Raw genomic sequence first — 21,291 nt, forward strand, 5'->3', positions numbered from 1 at the left:
TTGTAAGTCCTGTCTTTGCAATTTTTGGATTTATGCTGAAAACTTGGTGTGCCTGTGTGTGTGTGTGTGTGGTCGCGACCATGAACGTGTGATTTTATGTTGCAGTGCTTGTATTTCTGTGATCTGATGGATTTATTTGGTTTCTGTGATCTAACGGATTTGTCTGGACTAAGTAACTGTTTTGTGTCTCTGATTTGGTACGTTCTGCAGGTATTGACTATTTCTGGTTTTTGACTTTGGACTGTTGTGTTTGGACTCTGATTTATCAAGACTTCAGAAGCATTTGGTGCAGCAGGGAATAGATGTGGTGATGTTAATTTATGGAATAGGTGGGAAATAATCTTTGCTTCCATATTTGCCCCAGGAGCAGCTGCGGCAAAAGCTAATACCAAGATTAATAAACCTGCATGATGGGCTGAGAAAGAGGCCAATCAAACCAGCTTGATTCTGGGGGAGTTAGCTGACTCATTATTTAATGCTCAACATGCTGTATTGCAGAACTGCATGGCTATTGATTTTTGCTTTTAGCGCATGGTCATGGGTGTGAAGATTTTGAGGGTATGTGCTGTATGGACCTACAGGATAACTCTAGCGCCATTCACAGGCAAATCCAGCAATTAATGGACCACTCAAAGAAGATAAAACAGGATACTGGACTGTTTGGTTTGGAAGGTCTAACAAATATGCTTAACCTTGGGGGTTGGATTGGCAGCCTATTAGAAAGCTTAATTATGTTACTAATAATAGTAATGGTAGTGTTGCTATGTCTTTCATGTATATTTTCGTGTATTAAGAAACTGTTTATGCAAGCAGCTCAACAGGCTATGATCGTACAAAAAGAAGAAGGGGGAATTGTTGGGAATTGGCTAAAGGAGAGAGGCCACGACTCCATGGAACAGTTGTACGAGCAGAGCCTAGAGACCTTAGCATGACTAGGCCGCGGGCGCCGTCAAGGACACTGTGTCCTTGACGGGTCTGGAGATCCCCAGCAGCGCGTAAACAGGATTTAAGAAGAGAAAGCCAGCTGCAGCTGTAACCGCAAAATAACCGCAAGTAGGAGAACTATGTGAATGTAACCTTTAGAGCTATGGCCAATTACTGCTTGACTAGTAGGCATAATTAAAACTAACAGGATAAAAGGAGAGCTATCTGGACAATAAACGGATTCAGTGCCTTATCACTCATATTGAGTCTTCTGCCTGTTTTCCTCCGTCGCTCGCAGGACACGTTCGCATTTTCAGTGCAGGGCTGCTGGAGGCACCCGGCTGGGACACCCGGGCTATGTTTGAAGTTTAAGGTGGCAAGACAAGCAAGAAGCCCAGTCTCTGTGTGCCTGTGCGAGCAGTGCCATGGGCAGATGAGTCTGACAAACAGCTTTCCAGGCTAGCCCCTTCTTGGTAAGAGATATCCTGAGACACTCGCATATTTGGTACAGGGGTGCGGCAGGCGCCAGGCTAAGACCCCCTAGGCTACGTTTGAAGTTTGAGGTGGCAAGGCAAGCAAGCAGCCCCAGTCTGTGTGCGCCTGTGCAAGCAGTGCTATGGAAAGATGAGGCTGTGCAACAGCTTTGCAGACTAGCCCCTTCTGTGTGCGATCTTTGTAGAGAAGTACACATTTTCGGTGCAGGTGTGCCTGAGGCACCCTGCAGGGATCCCCAAGCTACGTTTGAAGTTTCAGGTAGCAAGGCAAGAAAGCAGCCCCAGTCTCTGAGCACTTGTGCAAGCAGTGCCATGAGCAGATGAGGCTGAGCAACACCTTTCAAGGCTAGACCCTTCTGGATGCGAGCTATCTGGAGACGTTCTCATATTTCGGACAGGGCTGCTGGAGGCACCCGACTGCGACCCCCTAGTCTACGTTTGAATTTTAAGGTGGCAAGGCAAACAAGAAGCCACAGTCTCTGTGTGCCTGTTTGAGCAGTGCCATGGGCAGATGAGGCTGAGCAACAGCTTTCCAGGCTAGCCCCTTCTGGTTGCGAGCTATCCGCAGACATCCGCATATTCGGGTGAGGACTGCGGGAGGCCGCCAGCAAAGACCCCCTAGGCTACGTTTCAAGTTTGAGGTGGCAAGGCAAGCAAGCAGTTGCATTCTCTGTGCGCCTGTGTGACCAGTGCCATGGGCAGATGAGGCTGAGCAACAGCTTTCCAGGCTAGCCCCTTTATGGTAAGAGATATCCTGAGACACTAGCATATTCGGGACAGGGGTGCAGCGGGCGCCCGGCAAAGACCCCCTAGGGTAAGTTTGAAGTTTGAGGTGGCAAGGCAAGCAAGCAGCCCCAGTCTCTGTGCGCCTGTGCGAGCAGTGCCATTGGCAGATAAGGCTGAGAAACAGTTTTCAAGGCTAGTCCCTTCTGGGTGCGATCTATCTGGAGATGTTCACATCTTCAGTGCAGGTCTGCTGGAGGCGCTCGGCAGGGATCTTTGGGCTACATTTGAAAATTGAGGTGGCAAGGCAAGAGGGCAGCCCCAGTCTCTGTGTGCCTGTGCACAAAAAAAAAAAAATGTGGCCAGAGTCATTCAGAAAAGTCCTTTTGTTGCAAATGTACCACCTGAAGAAAGCCGTGAGCAGGGGCTGGGTCTGATCCCCCCCCTGGCTCGCTGCAGGATGGGATAGTCACCTAGAAAGGAGCGAAAGCTCCGTCAAAAAATTTTTACAGTGAAGTTTGAAAGAAAAAAGTCTTGCAGTTTAAAATCCCTGAGGAAATCATTACTTGGAAATCAGTGCACTCAGCTTGAAATGCTCTAAAACTTACAGAGACTATCTTAGAAGCAGCTGCTACTCCTCGGTCCTTATCTCAAAAGCAAGGACAGAGCAGCAGTCTGTTGAAATTTAACCCTACATACGACGAAATTCCTACCGAACATGAGAAATGCGGGAAGTAAATCTGCCAAAACCTGACGATCCTTTGAATCCAGAGAAATGGGAACTGGAGTGTAAAAATCCGGCATCCCGAAAGTGCACGACAGGGTCTCTCTACAGCAATTGGCGTACCTGACCTGAGATCAAAACGAGGTGAATTCCAACATAAAACTGCACAGTCCCTCAGACGCTGTACAGCCGCCGCGCCAGCAGTCACCGCATCGAACGGGTCAGCAAACCTTACACCTGGTGGGGCACATGGCTCCCCCCGGGCAACCGGCGGCATGCTTCCCCCCCAAAACCCCCCTTTCCCCCCCCCCCCCTCCCCTTCCCTCGATCCCAGCGCGCCGGCCCGTCCCGGCCAGCCCAGAAGCGGCGCGGTGAGAACCATCTTTCTGACATTCAAGGACTTGGTTACAAAAAATGTATACAATTCAATTACTGCAGTAGAATTCCTTCTGAACAAACAGTTGGACTTTATTATCTTTCCAAGGTTCAGATGGTCTGTCTAAATGATGTTATTCACTCTGTTGAAAGGTGAAAATATTGACTTTACAGCTGAAGATTTGTCCCCTCTATTTACTTTGTTAAAAGGGACTCAGATTTATTATTTCCCCGAAGAAAAATGCCAAAAGCAAAAACTGTTTTACAAAAGATTTCAGATAGAATTGCAATTGCCTTTACCTTCAGAATTAATGTCGAATTGCCAACAAATTTGTATATCATTTATGAAGGTTTTGTTTTACAGCCTTACCCTCTTTTCGATCAGTGGTGTGTTAACACGCAGAAGTTGAAGACTCTGGAATGAATCTTTTTGTCTCATACGCCCATGAAAACATTGACCTCAAAGGTACACATCATAGTGTCCTTAATAGCACAAGGTTGGAATCACTGTCAGCACGTTGATACTATTTGCCTGCTGCTGGCTAAAGATGACTTTGTGGTATTAAACAGTGAATCCTTATCACTGCAAGCCGCTCTAGCTGATTATTTAAATAACATACGTTATACCCTTCCACAACATAAGCTGTTACATTCCCTCTCTCAATTTCATTGCAGCCAAAAAAACGATGTGTTTCTGTTCCTATTAAAGGAGCACGAACAGTGTTTCGGAAACAAACAAATTCATCAGATTAGCAATCATCTATTTTAGTCGTTGAAGGATCCACACAAATTGTTAAGCTATCAGCGGCCTTGCACGTCTTTGAATTGTTTTCGACTGAACCACTCAATGTTGTCGCAGATTCTGCATATGTTGTGAATATTGTTTAACGCATTGCAGATGCAATGATAAGAGAAGTCAATAACAAACAATTTTTTTTTCCTTGCTATTGAAATTAGAAAATCGTGTACATGTATATTTTATAATGCATATATGGTCACATACTACTCTACCAGGACCAATAACTGAAGGAAAGGCTGTAGCAGATAAATTGACAATGGCAGCAGTACTGCCACATGGTTTTAAGCAAGCCCGATTATCTCATGACTTCTTTCATCAAAATGCCTCTTCCTTGCATAAACAATTTGCTTTGCCCCAGGGGCAAGCCACAACAAATGTTCATGCATGCCCTGACTGTCAATGTATTACACCCGTACCATCATGTGCAGGAGTGAACCCTCGTGGTTTACGAGCTGATGAGTTGTGGCAAAGTGATATTACACATATACCAACATTTGGTCAACTGCATTGTGTACATGTTAATGTGGATACTTTCTCAGGATTTCTGGTAGCCACGGCACATATGGGAGAAAAGGAACGTTTCACGGACAATTTCTGTTTTCCTACAGGACTGGAGTATACAACATGTTACAGGTATACAGCATTCTTCTACTGCACAAGCCATTGTCAAAAGTGTCCACGGGACCCTCAAAGCTATGCTAAATAAACAAAAAAGGGGGAATCCTATGGGCAGTGTTACCCCACAGGACAGTTAGGCAAAGCACTATATGTACTTAATTTTTTAAATCGTTCTGATGATCAGTTATTTACAACAGCAGCTGACCGTCAATTCGGGATGGTCCCTCCATTTGTGGCTCGACCAATGGTATGGTATAAAGAATTTGGGGAATCGCAATGGACAAGTCCTATAGAACTAATAACGTGGGGAAGAGGGTATGCGTGTGTTCTTCTTTCAACAGGCCCTCGATGGTTACCGGCAATATATGTGAAGCTATATCATGAGCTGAAAGAACATAACGCAGAATCCGATGCCAGAGGTGACCACGCTCACTCTCAGGGAGCAACCTCTGACATGGAAGCAGAAGAGATCCACTCTGGATGATCCTATTACACAGGGAACACTGAAAAAATTGCAGCAAACGCAAGTACTCTGATGACTGCAGTGGGTGCACCACCCACACCAATTAATACATTCCTTGCATATTTGGCAATTATCTCCCACAACAGCTTTTGTATAATGAAGCAATCTTGGAGGACACGGTATACGTGATTTTAGAACTGCATCTGCACAAGAGCAAAGGTCAACTAGCAGACACCGTGAGGAAAAGTATAAACCTTCACCTGAGGGCTCCTGACAACTGCCCAGAGGTGCCAATATGCATGTACAAAAGACATTAATATATATTAAAAAAAAAAAAGGGGGGGGGGGGGAGAAATGGAGAATGATAAGTACTTTGCAGAAATGTAATGATTATGTATGTTAACATGGCATAAATATCTAGTAAGAGTGTCTTTTCGGTACACACATTTGAGTAGATCTATTCCCTGTGCGTTCAGTACTGCAGTAAAGAATGCCTGCTTTCTAGAACTCCAACATTAAGTTTTAGGAAGTTAATTATTTTGCTGCTTTCTAGTAATAGATTTTGGGTACCCAGGTAGGACGCTGCTCTTGAACTTCAATGGTCCGAGGGACTGCAGGACCTCCAGCCGGCACCGAGGGATTCTCGGGGAGAACCTCTGATCACTGGACCAAAAAGTTATGAGCATGAATCATTAATAAGGCAAAGGCATTCTTCCAGTATTGTTTCTTGTTGCCTATTTGTTAGTCATAGTAAAAGCTTCACAGCACTGAGCTATATTACTGACGAGAAGGGAAAGCGTCCTTTCTGATCCAAAATTGAAAAGAGAGTACTCTTCCTGAAACTGAAGCTTGGGAATTTGTCTGGTAAATGTTGAATATTATTGTAAGTCCTGTCTTTGCAATTTTTGGATTTATGCTGAAAACTTGGTGTGCCTGTGTGTGTGTGTGTGTGGTCGCGACCATGAACGTGTGATTTTATGTTGCAGTGCTTGTATTTCTGTGATCTGATGGATTTATTTGGTTTCTGTGATCTAACGGATTTGTCTGGACTAAGTAACTGTTTTGTGTCTCTGATTTGGTACGTTCTGCAGGTATTGACTATTTCTGGTTTTTGACTTTGGACTGTTGTGTTTGGACTCTGATTTATCAAGACTTCAGAAGCATTTGGTGCAGCAGGGAATAGATGTGGTGATGTTAATTTATGGAATAGGTGGGAAATAATCTTTGCTTCCATATTTGCCCCAGGAGCAGCTGCGGCAAAAGCTAATACCAAGATTAATAAACCTGCATGATGGGCTGAGAAAGAGGCCAATCAAACCAGCTTGATTCTGGGGGAGTTAGCTGACTCATTATTTAATGCTCAACATGCTGTATTGCAGAACTGCATGGCTATTGATTTTTGCTTTTAGCGCATGGTCATGGGTGTGAAGATTTTGAGGGTATGTGCTGTATGGACCTACAGGATAACTCTAGCGCCATTCACAGGCAAATCCAGCAATTAATGGACCACTCAAAGAAGATAAAACAGGATACTGGACTGTTTGGTTTGGAAGGTCTAACAAATATGCTTAACCTTGGGGGTTGGATTGGCAGCCTATTAGAAAGCTTAATTATGTTACTAATAATAGTAATGGTAGTGTTGCTATGTCTTTCATGTATATTTTCGTGTATTAAGAAACTGTTTATGCAAGCAGCTCAACAGGCTATGATCGTACAAAAAGAAGAAGGGGGAATTGTTGGGAATTGGCTAAAGGAGAGAGGCCACGACTCCATGGAACAGTTGTACGAGCAGAGCCTAGAGACCTTAGCATGACTAGGCCGCGGGCGCCGTCAAGGACACTGTGTCCTTGACGGGTCTGGAGATCCCCAGCAGCGCGTAAACAGGATTTAAGAAGAGAAAGCCAGCTGCAGCTGTAACCGCAAAATAACCGCAAGTAGGAGAACTATGTGAATGTAACCTTTAGAGCTATGGCCAATTACTGCTTGACTAGTAGGCATAATTAAAACTAACAGGATAAAAGGAGAGCTATCTGGACAATAAACGGATTCAGTGCCTTATCACTCATATTGAGTCTTCTGCCTGTTTTCCTCCGTCGCTCGCAGGACACGTTCGCATTTTCAGTGCAGGGCTGCTGGAGGCACCCGGCTGGGACACCCGGGCTATGTTTGAAGTTTAAGGTGGCAAGACAAGCAAGAAGCCCAGTCTCTGTGTGCCTGTGCGAGCAGTGCCATGGGCAGATGAGTCTGACAAACAGCTTTCCAGGCTAGCCCCTTCTTGGTAAGAGATATCCTGAGACACTCGCATATTTGGTACAGGGGTGCGGCAGGCGCCAGGCTAAGACCCCCTAGGCTACGTTTGAAGTTTGAGGTGGCAAGGCAAGCAAGCAGCCCCAGTCTGTGTGCGCCTGTGCAAGCAGTGCTATGGAAAGATGAGGCTGTGCAACAGCTTTGCAGGCTAGCCCCTTCTGTGTGCGATCTTTGTAGAGAAGTACACATTTTCGGTGCAGGTGTGCCTGAGGCACCCTGCAGGGATCCCCAAGCTACGTTTGAAGTTTCAGGTAGCAAGGCAAGAAAGCAGCCCCAGTCTCTGAGCACTTGTGCAAGCAGTGCCATGAGCAGATGAGGCTGAGCAACACCTTTCAAGGCTAGACCCTTCTGGATGCGAGCTATCTGGAGACGTTCTCATATTTCGGACAGGGCTGCTGGAGGCACCCGACTGCGACCCCCTAGTCTACGTTTGAATTTTAAGGTGGCAAGGCAAACAAGAAGCCACAGTCTCTGTGTGCCTGTTTGAGCAGTGCCATGGGCAGATGAGGCTGAGCAACAGCTTTCCAGGCTAGCCCCTTCTGGTTGCGAGCTATCCGCAGACATCCGCATATTCGGGTGAGGACTGCGGGAGGCCGCCAGCAAAGACCCCCTAGGCTACGTTTCAAGTTTGAGGTGGCAAGGCAAGCAAGCAGTTGCATTCTCTGTGCGCCTGTGTGACCAGTGCCATGGGCAGATGAGGCTGAGCAACAGCTTTCCAGGCTAGCCCCTTTATGGTAAGAGATATCCTGAGACACTAGCATATTCGGGACAGGGGTGCAGCGGGCGCCCGGCAAAGACCCCCTAGGGTAAGTTTGAAGTTTGAGGTGGCAAGGCAAGCAAGCAGCCCCAGTCTCTGTGCGCCTGTGCGAGCAGTGCCATTGGCAGATAAGGCTGAGAAACAGTTTTCAAGGCTAGTCCCTTCTGGGTGCGATCTATCTGGAGATGTTCACATCTTCAGTGCAGGTCTGCTGGAGGCGCTCGGCAGGGATCTTTGGGCTACATTTGAAAATTGAGGTGGCAAGGCAAGAGGGCAGCCCCAGTCTCTGTGTGCCTGTGCACAAAAAAAAAAAAATGTGGCCAGAGTCATTCAGAAAAGTCCTTTTGTTGCAAATGTACCACCTGAAGAAAGCCGTGAGCAGGGGCTGGGTCTGATCCCCCCCCTGGCTCGCTGCAGGATGGGATAGTCACCTAGAAAGGAGCGAAAGCTCCGTCAAAAAATTTTTACAGTGAAGTTTGAAAGAAAAAAGTCTTGCAGTTTAAAATCCCTGAGGAAATCATTACTTGGAAATCAGTGCACTCAGCTTGAAATGCTCTAAAACTTACAGAGACTATCTTAGAAGCAGCTGCTACTCCTCGGTCCTTATCTCAAAAGCAAGGACAGAGCAGCAGTCTGTTGAAATTTAACCCTACATACGACGAAATTCCTACCGAACATGAGAAATGCGGGAAGTAAATCTGCCAAAACCTGACGATCCTTTGAATCCAGAGAAATGGGAACTGGAGTGTAAAAATCCGGCATCCCGAAAGTGCACGACAGGGTCTCTCTACAGCAATTGGCGTACCTGACCTGAGATCAAAACGAGGTGAATTCCAACATAAAACTGCACAGTCCCTCAGACGCTGTACAGCCGCCGCGCCAGCAGTCACCGCATCGAACGGGTCAGCAAACCTTACACCTGGTGGGGCACATGGCTCCCCCCGGGCAACCGGCGGCATGCTTCCCCCCCAAAACCCCCCTTTCCCCCCCCCCCCCTCCCCTTCCCTCGATCCCAGCGCGCCGGCCCGTCCCGGCCAGCCCAGAAGCGGCGCGGTGAGAACCATCTTTCTGACATTCAAGGACTTGGTTACAAAAAATGTATACAATTCAATTACTGCAGTAGAATTCCTTCTGAACAAACAGTTGGACTTTATTATCTTTCCAAGGTTCAGATGGTCTGTCTAAATGATGTTATTCACTCTGTTGAAAGGTGAAAATATTGACTTTACAGCTGAAGATTTGTCCCCTCTATTTACTTTGTTAAAAGGGACTCAGATTTATTATTTCCCCGAAGAAAAATGCCAAAAGCAAAAACTGTTTTACAAAAGATTTCAGATAGAATTGCAATTGCCTTTACCTTCAGAATTAATGTCGAATTGCCAACAAATTTGTATATCATTTATGAAGGTTTTGTTTTACAGCCTTACCCTCTTTTCGATCAGTGGTGTGTTAACACGCAGAAGTTGAAGACTCTGGAATGAATCTTTTTGTCTCATACGCCCATGAAAACATTGACCTCAAAGGTACACATCATAGTGTCCTTAATAGCACAAGGTTGGAATCACTGTCAGCACGTTGATACTATTTGCCTGCTGCTGGCTAAAGATGACTTTGTGGTATTAAACAGTGAATCCTTATCACTGCAAGCCGCTCTAGCTGATTATTTAAATAACATACGTTATACCCTTCCACAACATAAGCTGTTACATTCCCTCTCTCAATTTCATTGCAGCCAAAAAAACGATGTGTTTCTGTTCCTATTAAAGGAGCACGAACAGTGTTTCGGAAACAAACAAATTCATCAGATTAGCAATCATCTATTTTAGTCGTTGAAGGATCCACACAAATTGTTAAGCTATCAGCGGCCTTGCACGTCTTTGAATTGTTTTCGACTGAACCACTCAATGTTGTCGCAGATTCTGCATATGTTGTGAATATTGTTTAACGCATTGCAGATGCAATGATAAGAGAAGTCAATAACAAACAATTTTTTTTTCCTTGCTATTGAAATTAGAAAATCGTGTACATGTATATTTTATAATGCATATATGGTCACATACTACTCTACCAGGACCAATAACTGAAGGAAAGGCTGTAGCAGATAAATTGACAATGGCAGCAGTACTGCCACATGGTTTTAAGCAAGCCCGATTATCTCATGACTTCTTTCATCAAAATGCCTCTTCCTTGCATAAACAATTTGCTTTGCCCCAGGGGCAAGCCACAACAAATGTTCATGCATGCCCTGACTGTCAATGTATTACACCCGTACCATCATGTGCAGGAGTGAACCCTCGTGGTTTACGAGCTGATGAGTTGTGGCAAAGTGATATTACACATATACCAACATTTGGTCAACTGCATTGTGTACATGTTAATGTGGATACTTTCTCAGGATTTCTGGTAGCCACGGCACATATGGGAGAAAAGGAACGTTTCACGGACAATTTCTGTTTTCCTACAGGACTGGAGTATACAACATGTTACAGGTATACAGCATTCTTCTACTGCACAAGCCATTGTCAAAAGTGTCCACGGGACCCTCAAAGCTATGCTAAATAAACAAAAAAGGGGGAATCCTATGGGCAGTGTTACCCCACAGGACAGTTAGGCAAAGCACTATATGTACTTAATTTTTTAAATCGTTCTGATGATCAGTTATTTACAACAGCAGCTGACCGTCAATTCGGGATGGTCCCTCCATTTGTGGCTCGACCAATGGTATGGTATAAAGAATTTGGGGAATCGCAATGGACAAGTCCTATAGAACTAATAACGTGGGGAAGAGGGTATGCGTGTGTTCTTCTTTCAACAGGCCCTCGATGGTTACCGGCAATATATGTGAAGCTATATCATGAGCTGAAAGAACATAACGCAGAATCCGATGCCAGAGGTGACCACGCTCACTCTCAGGGAGCAACCTCTGACATGGAAGCAGAAGAGATCCACTCTGGATGATCCTATTACACAGGGAACACTGAAAAAATTGCAGCAAACGCAAGTACTCTGATGACTGCAGTGGGTGCACCACCCACACCAATTAATACATTCCTTGCATATTTGGCAATTATCTCCCACAACAGCTTTTGTATAATGAAGCAATCTTGGAGGACACGGTATACGTGATTTTAGAACTGCATCTGCACAAGAGCAAAGGTCAACTAGCAGACACCGTGAGGAAAAGTATAAACCTTCACCTGAGGGCTCCTGACAACTGCCCAGAGGTGCCAATATGCATGTACAAAAGACATTAATATATATTAAAAAAAAAAAAGGGGGGGGGGGGGGAGAAATGGAGAATGATAAGTACTTTGCAGAAATGTAATGATTATGTATGTTAACATGGCATAAATATCTAGTAAGAGTGTCTTTTCGGTACACACATTTGAGTAGATCTATTCCCTGTGCGTTCAGTACTGCAGTAAAGAATGCCTGCTTTCTAGAACTCCAACATTAAGTTTTAGGAAGTTAATTATTTTGCTGCTTTCTAGTAATAGATTTTGGGTACCCAGGTAGGACGCTGCTCTTGAACTTCAATGGTCCGAGGGACTGCAGGACCTCCAGCCGGCACCGAGGGATTCTCGGGGAGAACCTCTGATCACTGGACCAAAAAGTTATGAGCATGAATCATTAATAAGGCAAAGGCATTCTTCCAGTATTGTTTCTTGTTGCCTATTTGTTAGTCATAGTAAAAGCTTCACAGCACTGAGCTATATTACTGACGAGAAGGGAAAGCGTCCTTTCTGATCCAAAATTGAAAAGAGAGTACTCTTCCTGAAACTGAAGCTTGGGAATTTGTCTGGTAAATGTTGAATATTATTGTAAGTCCTGTCTTTGCAATTTTTGGATTTATGCTGAAAACTTGGTGTGCCTGTGTGTGTGTGTGTGTGGTCGCGACCATGAACGTGTGATTTTATGTTGCAGTGCTTGTATTTCTGTGATCTGATGGATTTATTTGGTTTCTGTGATCTAACGGATTTGTCTGGACTAAGTAACTGTTTTGTGTCTCTGATTTGGTACGTTCTGCAGGTATTGACTATTTCTGGTTTTTGACTTTGGACTGTTGTGTTTGGACTCTGATTTATCAAGACTTCAGAAGCATTTGGTGCAGCAGGGAATAGATGTGGTGATGTTAATTTATGGAATAGGTGGGAAATAATCTTTGCTTCCATATTTGCCCCAGGAGCAGCTGCGGCAAAAGCTAATACCAAGATTAATAAACCTGCATGATGGGCTGAGAAAGAGGCCAATCAAACCAGCTTGATTCTGGGGGAGTTAGCTGACTCATTATTTAATGCTCAACATGCTGTATTGCAGAACTGCATGGCTATTGATTTTTGCTTTTAGCGCATGGTCATGGGTGTGAAGATTTTGAGGGTATGTGCTGTATGGACCTACAGGATAACTCTAGCGCCATTCACAGGCAAATCCAGCAATTAATGGACCACTCAAAGAAGATAAAACAGGATACTGGACTGTTTGGTTTGGAAGGTCTAACAAATATGCTTAACCTTGGGGGTTGGATTGGCAGCCTATTAGAAAGCTTAATTATGTTACTAATAATAGTAATGGTAGTGTTGCTATGTCTTTCATGTATATTTTCGTGTATTAAGAAACTGTTTATGCAAGCAGCTCAACAGGCTATGATCGTACAAAAAGAAGAAGGGGGAATTGTTGGGAATTGGCTAAAGGAGAGAGGCCACGACTCCATGGAACAGTTGTACGAGCAGAGCCTAGAGACCTTAGCATGACTAGGCCGCGGGCGCCGTCAAGGACACTGTGTCCTTGACGGGTCTGGAGATCCCCAGCAGCGCGTAAACAGGATTTAAGAAGAGAAAGCCAGCTGCAGCTGTAACCGCAAAATAACCGCAAGTAGGAGAACTATGTGAATGTAACCTTTAGAGCTATGGCCAATTACTGCTTGACTAGTAGGCATAATTAAAACTAACAGGATAAAAGGAGAGCTATCTGGACAATAAACGGATTCAGTGCCTTATCACTCATATTGAGTCTTCTGCCTGTTTTCCTCCGTCGCTCGCAGGACACGTTCGCATTTTCAGTGCAGGGCTGCTGGAGGCACCCGGCTGGGACACCCGGGCTATGTTTGAAGTTTAAGGTGGCAAGACAAGCAAGAAGCCCAGTCTCTGTGTGCCTGTGCGAGCAGTGCCATGGGCAGATGAGTCTGACAAACAGCTTTCCAGGCTAGCCCCTTCTTGGTAAGAGATATCCTGAGACACTCGCATATTTGGTACAGGGGTGCGGCAGGCGCCAGGCTAAGACCCCCTAGGCTACGTTTGAAGTTTGAGGTGGCAAGGCAAGCAAGCAGCCCCAGTCTGTGTGCGCCTGTGCAAGCAGTGCTATGGAAAGATGAGGCTGTGCAACAGCTTTGCAGGCTAGCCCCTTCTGTGTGCGATCTTTGTAGAGAAGTACACATTTTCGGTGCAGGTGTGCCTGAGGCACCCTGCAGGGATCCCCAAGCTACGTTTGAAGTTTCAGGTAGCAAGGCAAGAAAGCAGCCCCAGTCTCTGAGCACTTGTGCAAGCAGTGCCATGAGCAGATGAGGCTGAGCAACACCTTTCAAGGCTAGACCCTTCTGGATGCGAGCTATCTGGAGACGTTCTCATATTTCGGACAGGGCTGCTGGAGGCACCCGACTGCGACCCCCTAGTCTACGTTTGAATTTTAAGGTGGCAAGGCAAACAAGAAGCCACAGTCTCTGTGTGCCTGTTTGAGCAGTGCCATGGGCAGATGAGGCTGAGCAACAGCTTTCCAGGCTAGCCCCTTCTGGTTGCGAGCTATCCGCAGACATCCGCATATTCGGGTGAGGACTGCGGGAGGCCGCCAGCAAAGACCCCCTAGGCTACGTTTCAAGTTTGAGGTGGCAAGGCAAGCAAGCAGTTGCATTCTCTGTGCGCCTGTGTGACCAGTGCCATGGGCAGATGAGGCTGAGCAACAGCTTTCCAGGCTAGCCCCTTTATGGTAAGAGATATCCTGAGACACTAGCATATTCGGGACAGGGGTGCAGCGGGCGCCCGGCAAAGACCCCCTAGGGTAAGTTTGAAGTTTGAGGTGGCAAGGCAAGCAAGCAGCCCCAGTCTCTGTGCGCCTGTGCGAGCAGTGCCATTGGCAGATAAGGCTGAGAAACAGTTTTCAAGGCTAGTCCCTTCTGGGTGCGATCTATCTGGAGATGTTCACATCTTCAGTGCAGGTCTGCTGGAGGCGCTCGGCAGGGATCTTTGGGCTACATTTGAAAATTGAGGTGGCAAGGCAAGAGGGCAGCCCCAGTCTCTGTGTGCCTGTGCACAAAAAAAAAAAAATGTGGCCAGAGTCATTCAGAAAAGTCCTTTTGTTGCAAATGTACCACCTGAAGAAAGCCGTGAGCAGGGGCTGGGTCTGATCCCCCCCCTGGCTCGCTGCAGGATGGGATAGTCACCTAGAAAGGAGCGAAAGCTCCGTCAAAAAATTTTTACAGTGAAGTTTGAAAGAAAAAAGTCTTGCAGTTTAAAATCCCTGAGGAAATCATTACTTGGAAATCAGTGCACTCAGCTTGAAATGCTCTAAAACTTACAGAGACTATCTTAGAAGCAGCTGCTACTCCTCGGTCCTTATCTCAAAAGCAAGGACAGAGCAGCAGTCTGTTGAAATTTAACCCTACATACGACGAAATTCCTACCGAACATGAGAAATGCGGGAAGTAAATCTGCCAAAACCTGACGATCCTTTGAATCCAGAGAAATGGGAACTGGAGTGTAAAAATCCGGCATCCCGAAAGTGCACGACAGGGTCTCTCTACAGCAATTGGCGTACCTGACCTGAGATCAAAACGAGGTGAATTCCAACATAAAACTGCACAGTCCCTCAGACGCTGTACAGCCGCCGCGCCAGCAGTCACCGCATCGAACGGGTCAGCAAACCTTACACCTGGTGGGGCACATGGCTCCCCCCGGGCAACCGGCGGCATGCTTCCCCCCCAAAACCCCCCTTTCCCCCCCCCCCCCTCCCCTTCCCTCGATCCCAGCGCGCCGGCCCGTCCCGGCCAGCCCAGAAGCGGCGCGGTGAGAACCATCTTTCTGACATTCAAGGACTTGGTTACAAAAAATGTATACAATTCAATTACTGCAGTAGAATTCCTTCTGAACAAACAGTTGGACTTTATTATCTTTCCAAGGTTCAGATGGTCTGTCTAAATGATGTTATTCACTCTGTTGAAAGGTGAAAATATTGACTTTACAGCTGAAGATTTGTCCCCTCTATTTACTTTGTTAAAAGGGACTCAGATTTATTATTTCCCCGAAGAAAAATGCCAAAAGCAAAAACTGTTTTACAAAAGATTTCAGATAGAATTGCAATTGCCTTTACCTTCAGAATTAATGTCGAATTGCCAACAAATTTGTATATCATTTATGAAGGTTTTGTTTTACAGCCTTACCCTCTTTTCGATCAGTGGTGTGTTAACACGCAGAAGTTGAAGACTCTGGAATGAATCTTTTTGTCTCATACGCCCATGAAAACATTGACCTCAAAGGTACACATCATAGTGTCCTTAATAGCACAAGGTTGGAATCACTGTCAGCACGTTGATACTATTTGCCTGCTGCTGGCTAAAGATGACTTTGTGGTATTAAACAGTGAATCCTTATCACTGCAAGCCGCTCTAGCTGATTATTTAAATAACATACGTTATACCCTTCCACAACATAAGCTGTTACATTCCCTCTCTCAATTTCATTGCAGCCAAAAAAACGATGTGTTTCTGTTCCTATTAAAGGAGCACGAACAGTGTTTCGGAAACAAACAAATTCATCAGATTAGCAATCATCTATTTTAGTCGTTGAAGGATCCACACAAATTGTTAAGCTATCAGCGGCCTTGCACGTCTTTGAATTGTTTTCGACTGAACCACTCAATGTTGTCGCAGATTCTGCATATGTTGTGAATATTGTTTAACGCATTGCAGATGCAATGATAAGAGAAGTCAATAACAAACAATTTTTTTTTCCTTGCTATTGAAATTAGAAAATCGTGTACATGTATATTTTATAATGCATATATGGTCACATACTACTCTACCAGGACCAATAACTGAAGGAAAGGCTGTAGCAGATAAATTGACAATGGCAGCAGTACTGCCACATGGTTTTAAGCAAGCCCGATTATCTCATGACTTCTTTCATCAAAATGCCTCTTCCTTGCATAAACAATTTGCTTTGCCCCAGGGGCAAGCCACAGAAAATGTTCATGCATGCCCTGACTGTCAATGTATTACACCCGTACCATCATGTGCAGGAGTGAACCCTCGTGGTTTACGAGCTGATGAGTTGTGGCAAAGTGATATTACACATATACCAACATTTGGTCAACTGCATTGTGTACATGTTAATGTGGATACTTTCTCAGGATTTCTGGTAGCCACGGCACATATGGGAGAAAAGGAACGTTTCACGGACAATTTCTGTTTTCCTACAGGACTGGAGTATACAACATGTTACAGGTATACAGCATTCTTCTACTGCACAAGCCATTGTCAAAAGTGTCCACGGGACCCTCAAAGCTATGCTAAATAAACAAAAAAGGGGGAATCCTATGGGCAGTGTTACCCCACAGGACAGTTAGGCAAAGCACTATATGTACTTAATTTTTTAAATCGTTCTGATGATCAGTTATTTACAACAGCAGCTGACCGTCAATTCGGGATGGTCCCTCCATTTGTGGCTCGACCAATGGTATGGTATAAAGAATTTGGGGAATCGCAATGGACAAGTCCTATAGAACTAATAACGTGGGGAAGAGGGTATGCGTGTGTTCTTCTTTCAACAGGCCCTCGATGGTTACCGGCAATATATGTGAAGCTATATCATGAGCTGAAAGAACATAACGCAGAATCCGATGCCAGAGGTGACCACGCTCACTCTCAGGGAGCAACCTCTGACATGGAAGCAGAAGAGATCCACTCTGGATGATCCTATTACACAGGGAACACTGAAAAAATTGCAGCAAACGCAAGTACTCTGATGACTGCAGTGGGTGCACCACCCACACCAATTAATACATTCCTTGCATATTTGGCAATTATCTCCCACAACAGCTTTTGTATAATGAAGCAATCTTGGAGGACACGGTATACGTGATTTTAGAACTGCATCTGCACAAGAGCAAAGGTCAACTAGCAGACACCGTGAGGAAAAGTATAAACCTTCACCTGAGGGCTCCTGACAACTGCCCAGAGGTGCCAATATGCATGTACAAAAGACATTAATATATATTAAAAAAAAAAAAGGGGGGGGGGGGGAGAAATGGAGAATGATAAGTACTTTGCAGAAATGTAATGATTATGTATGTTAACATGGCATAAATATCTAGTAAGAGTGTCTTTTCGGTACACACATTTGAGTAGATCTATTCCCTGTGCGTTCAGTACTGCAGTAAAGAATGCCTGCTTTCTAGAACTCCAACATTAAGTTTTAGGAAGTTAATTATTTTGCTGCTTTCTAGTAATAGATTTTGGGTACCCAGGTAGGACGCTGCTCTTGAACTTCAATGGTCCGAGGGACTGCAGGACCTCCAGCCGGCACCGAGGGATTCTCGGGGAGAACCTCTGATCACTGGACCAAAAAGTTATGAGCATGAATCATTAATAAGGCAAAGGCATTCTTCCAGTATTGTTTCTTGTTGCCTATTTGTTAGTCATAGTAAAAGCTTCACAGCACTGAGCTATATTACTGACGAGAAGGGAAAGCGTCCTTTCTGATCCAAAATTGAAAAGAGAGTACTCTTCCTGAAACTGAAGCTTGGGAATTTGTCTGGTAAATGTTGAATATTATTGTAAGTCCTGTCTTTGCAATTTTTGGATTTATGCTGAAAACTTGGTGTGCCTGTGTGTGTGTGTGTGTGGTCGCGACCATGAACGTGTGATTTTATGTTGCAGTGCTTGTATTTCTGTGATCTGATGGATTTATTTGGTTTCTGTGATCTAACGGATTTGTCTGGACTAAGTAACTGTTTTGTGTCTCTGATTTGGTACGTTCTGCAGGTATTGACTATTTCTGGTTTTTGACTTTGGACTGTTGTGTTTGGACTCTGATTTATCAAGACTTCAGAAGCATTTGGTGCAGCAGGGAATAGATGTGGTGATGTTAATTTATGGAATAGGTGGGAAATAATCTTTGCTTCCATATTTGCCCCAGGAGCAGCTGCGGCAAAAGCTAATACCAAGATTAATAAACCTGCATGATGGGCTGAGAAAGAGGCCAATCAAACCAGCTTGATTCTGGGGGAGTTAGCTGACTCATTATTTAATGCTCAACATGCTGTATTGCAGAACTGCATGGCTATTGATTTTTGCTTTTAGCGCATGGTCATGGGTGTGAAGATTTTGAGGGTATGTGCTGTATGGACCTACAGGATAACTCTAGCGCCATTCACAGGCAAATCCAGCAATTAATGGACCACTCAAAGAAGATAAAACAGGATACTGGACTGTTTGGTTTGGAAGGTCTAACAAATATGCTTAACCTTGGGGGTTGGATTGGCAGCCTATTAGAAAGCTTAATTATGTTACTAATAATAGTAATGGTAGTGTTGCTATGTCTTTCATGTATATTTTCGTGTATTAAGAAACTGTTTATGCAAGCAGCTCAACAGGCTATGATCGTACAAAAAGAAGAAGGGGGAATTGTTGGGAATTGGCTAAAGGAGAGAGGCCACGACTCCATGGAACAGTTGTACGAGCAGAGCCTAGAGACCTTAGCATGACTAGGCCGCGGGCGCCGTCAAGGACACTGTGTCCTTGACGGGTCTGGAGATCCCCAGCAGCGCGTAAACAGGATTTAAGAAGAGAAAGCCAGCTGCAGCTGTAACCGCAAAATAACCGCAAGTAGGAGAACTATGTGAATGTAACCTTTAGAGCTATGGCCAATTACTGCTTGACTAGTAGGCATAATTAAAACTAACAGGATAAAAGGAGAGCTATCTGGACAATAAACGGATTCAGTGCCTTATCACTCATATTGAGTCTTCTGCCTGTTTTCCTCCGTCGCTCGCAGGACACGTTCGCATTTTCAGTGCAGGGCTGCTGGAGGCACCCGGCTGGGACACCCGGGCTATGTTTGAAGTTTAAGGTGGCAAGACAAGCAAGAAGCCCAGTCTCTGTGTGCCTGTGCGAGCAGTGCCATGGGCAGATGAGTCTGACAAACAGCTTTCCAGGCTAGCCCCTTCTTGGTAAGAGATATCCTGAGACACTCGCATATTTGGTACAGGGGTGCGGCAGGCGCCAGGCTAAGACCCCCTAGGCTACGTTTGAAGTTTGAGGTGGCAAGGCAAGCAAGCAGCCCCAGTCTGTGTGCGCCTGTGCAAGCAGTGCTATGGAAAGATGAGGCTGTGCAACAGCTTTGCAGGCTAGCCCCTTCTGTGTGCGATCTTTGTAGAGAAGTACACATTTTCGGTGCAGGTGTGCCTGAGGCACCCTGCAGGGATCCCCAAGCTACGTTTGAAGTTTCAGGTAGCAAGGCAAGAAAGCAGCCCCAGTCTCTGAGCACTTGTGCAAGCAGTGCCATGAGCAGATGAGGCTGAGCAACACCTTTCAAGGCTAGACCCTTCTGGATGCGAGCTATCTGGAGACGTTCTCATATTTCGGACAGGGCTGCTGGAGGCACCCGACTGCGACCCCCTAGTCTACGTTTGAATTTTAAGGTGGCAAGGCAAACAAGAAGCCACAGTCTCTGTGTGCCTGTTTGAGCAGTGCCATGGGCAGATGAGGCTGAGCACAACAGCTTTCCAGGCTAGCCCCTTCTGGTTGCGAGCTATCCGCAGACATCCGCATATTCGGGTGAGGACTGCGGGAGGCCGCCAGCAAAGACCCCCTAGGCTACGTTTCAAGTTTGAGGTGGCAAGGCAAGCAAGCAGTTGCATTCTCTGTGCGCCTGTGTGACCAGTGCCATGGGCAGATGAGGCTGAGCAACAGCTTTCCAGGCTAGCCCCTTTATGGTAAGAGATATCCTGAGACACTAGCATATTCGGACAGGGGTGCAGCGGGCCGCCGGCAAAGACCCCCTAGGGTAAGTTTGAAGTTTGAGGTGGCAAGGCAAGCAAGCAGCCCCAGTCTCTGTGCGCCTGTGCGAGCAGTGCCATTGGCAGATAAGGCTGAGAAACAGTTTTCAAGGCTAGTCCCTTCTGGGTGCGATCTATCTGGAGATGTTCACATCTTCAGTGCAGGTCTGCTGGAGGCGCTCGGCAGGGATCTTTGGGCTACATTTGAAAATTGAGGTGTGCAAGGCAAGAGGGCAGCCCCAGTCTCTGTGTGCCTGTGCACAAAAAAAAAAAAAATGTGGCCAGAGTCATTCAGAAAAGTCCTTTTGTTGCAAATGTACCACCTGAAGAAAGCCGTGAGCAGGGGCTGGGTCTGATCCCCCCCCTGGCTCGCTGCAGGATGGGATAGTCACCTAGAAAGGAGCGAAAGCTCCGTCAAAAAATTTTTACAGTGAAGTTTGAAAGAAAAAAAGTCCTTGCAGTTTAAATCCCTGAGGAAATCATTACTTGGAAATCAGTGCACTCAGCTTGAAATGCTCTAAAACTTACAGAGACTATCTTAGAAGCAGCTGCTACTCCTCGGTCCTTATCTCAAAAGCAAGGACAGAGCAGCAGTCTGTTGAAATTTAACCCTACATACGACGAAATTCCTACCGAACATGAGAAATGCGGGAAGTAAATCTGCCAAAACCTGACGATCCTTTGAATCCAGAGAAATGGGAACTGGAGTGTAAAAATCCGGCATCCCGAAAGTGCACGACAGGGTCTCTCTACAGCAATTGGCGTACCTGACCTGAGATCAAAACGAGGTGAATTCCAACATAAAACTGCACAGTCCCTCAGACGCTGTACAGCCGCCGCGCCAGCAGTCACCGCATCGAACGGGTCAGCAAACCTTACACCTGGTGGGGCACATGGCTCCCCCCGGGCAACCGGGCGGCATGCTTCCCCCCCAAAACCCCCTTTCCCCCCCCCCCCTCCCCTTCCCTCGATCCCAGCGCGCCGGCCCGTCCCGGCCAGCCCCAGAAGCGGCGCGCGGTGAGAACCATCTTTCTGACATTCAAGGACTTGGTTACAAAAAAT

This window comes from Opisthocomus hoazin, chromosome W, assembly GCF_030867145.1.
Source record: "Opisthocomus hoazin isolate bOpiHoa1 chromosome W, bOpiHoa1.hap1, whole genome shotgun sequence".
NCBI classification, from domain to species: domain Eukaryota; kingdom Metazoa; phylum Chordata; class Aves; order Opisthocomiformes; family Opisthocomidae; genus Opisthocomus; species Opisthocomus hoazin.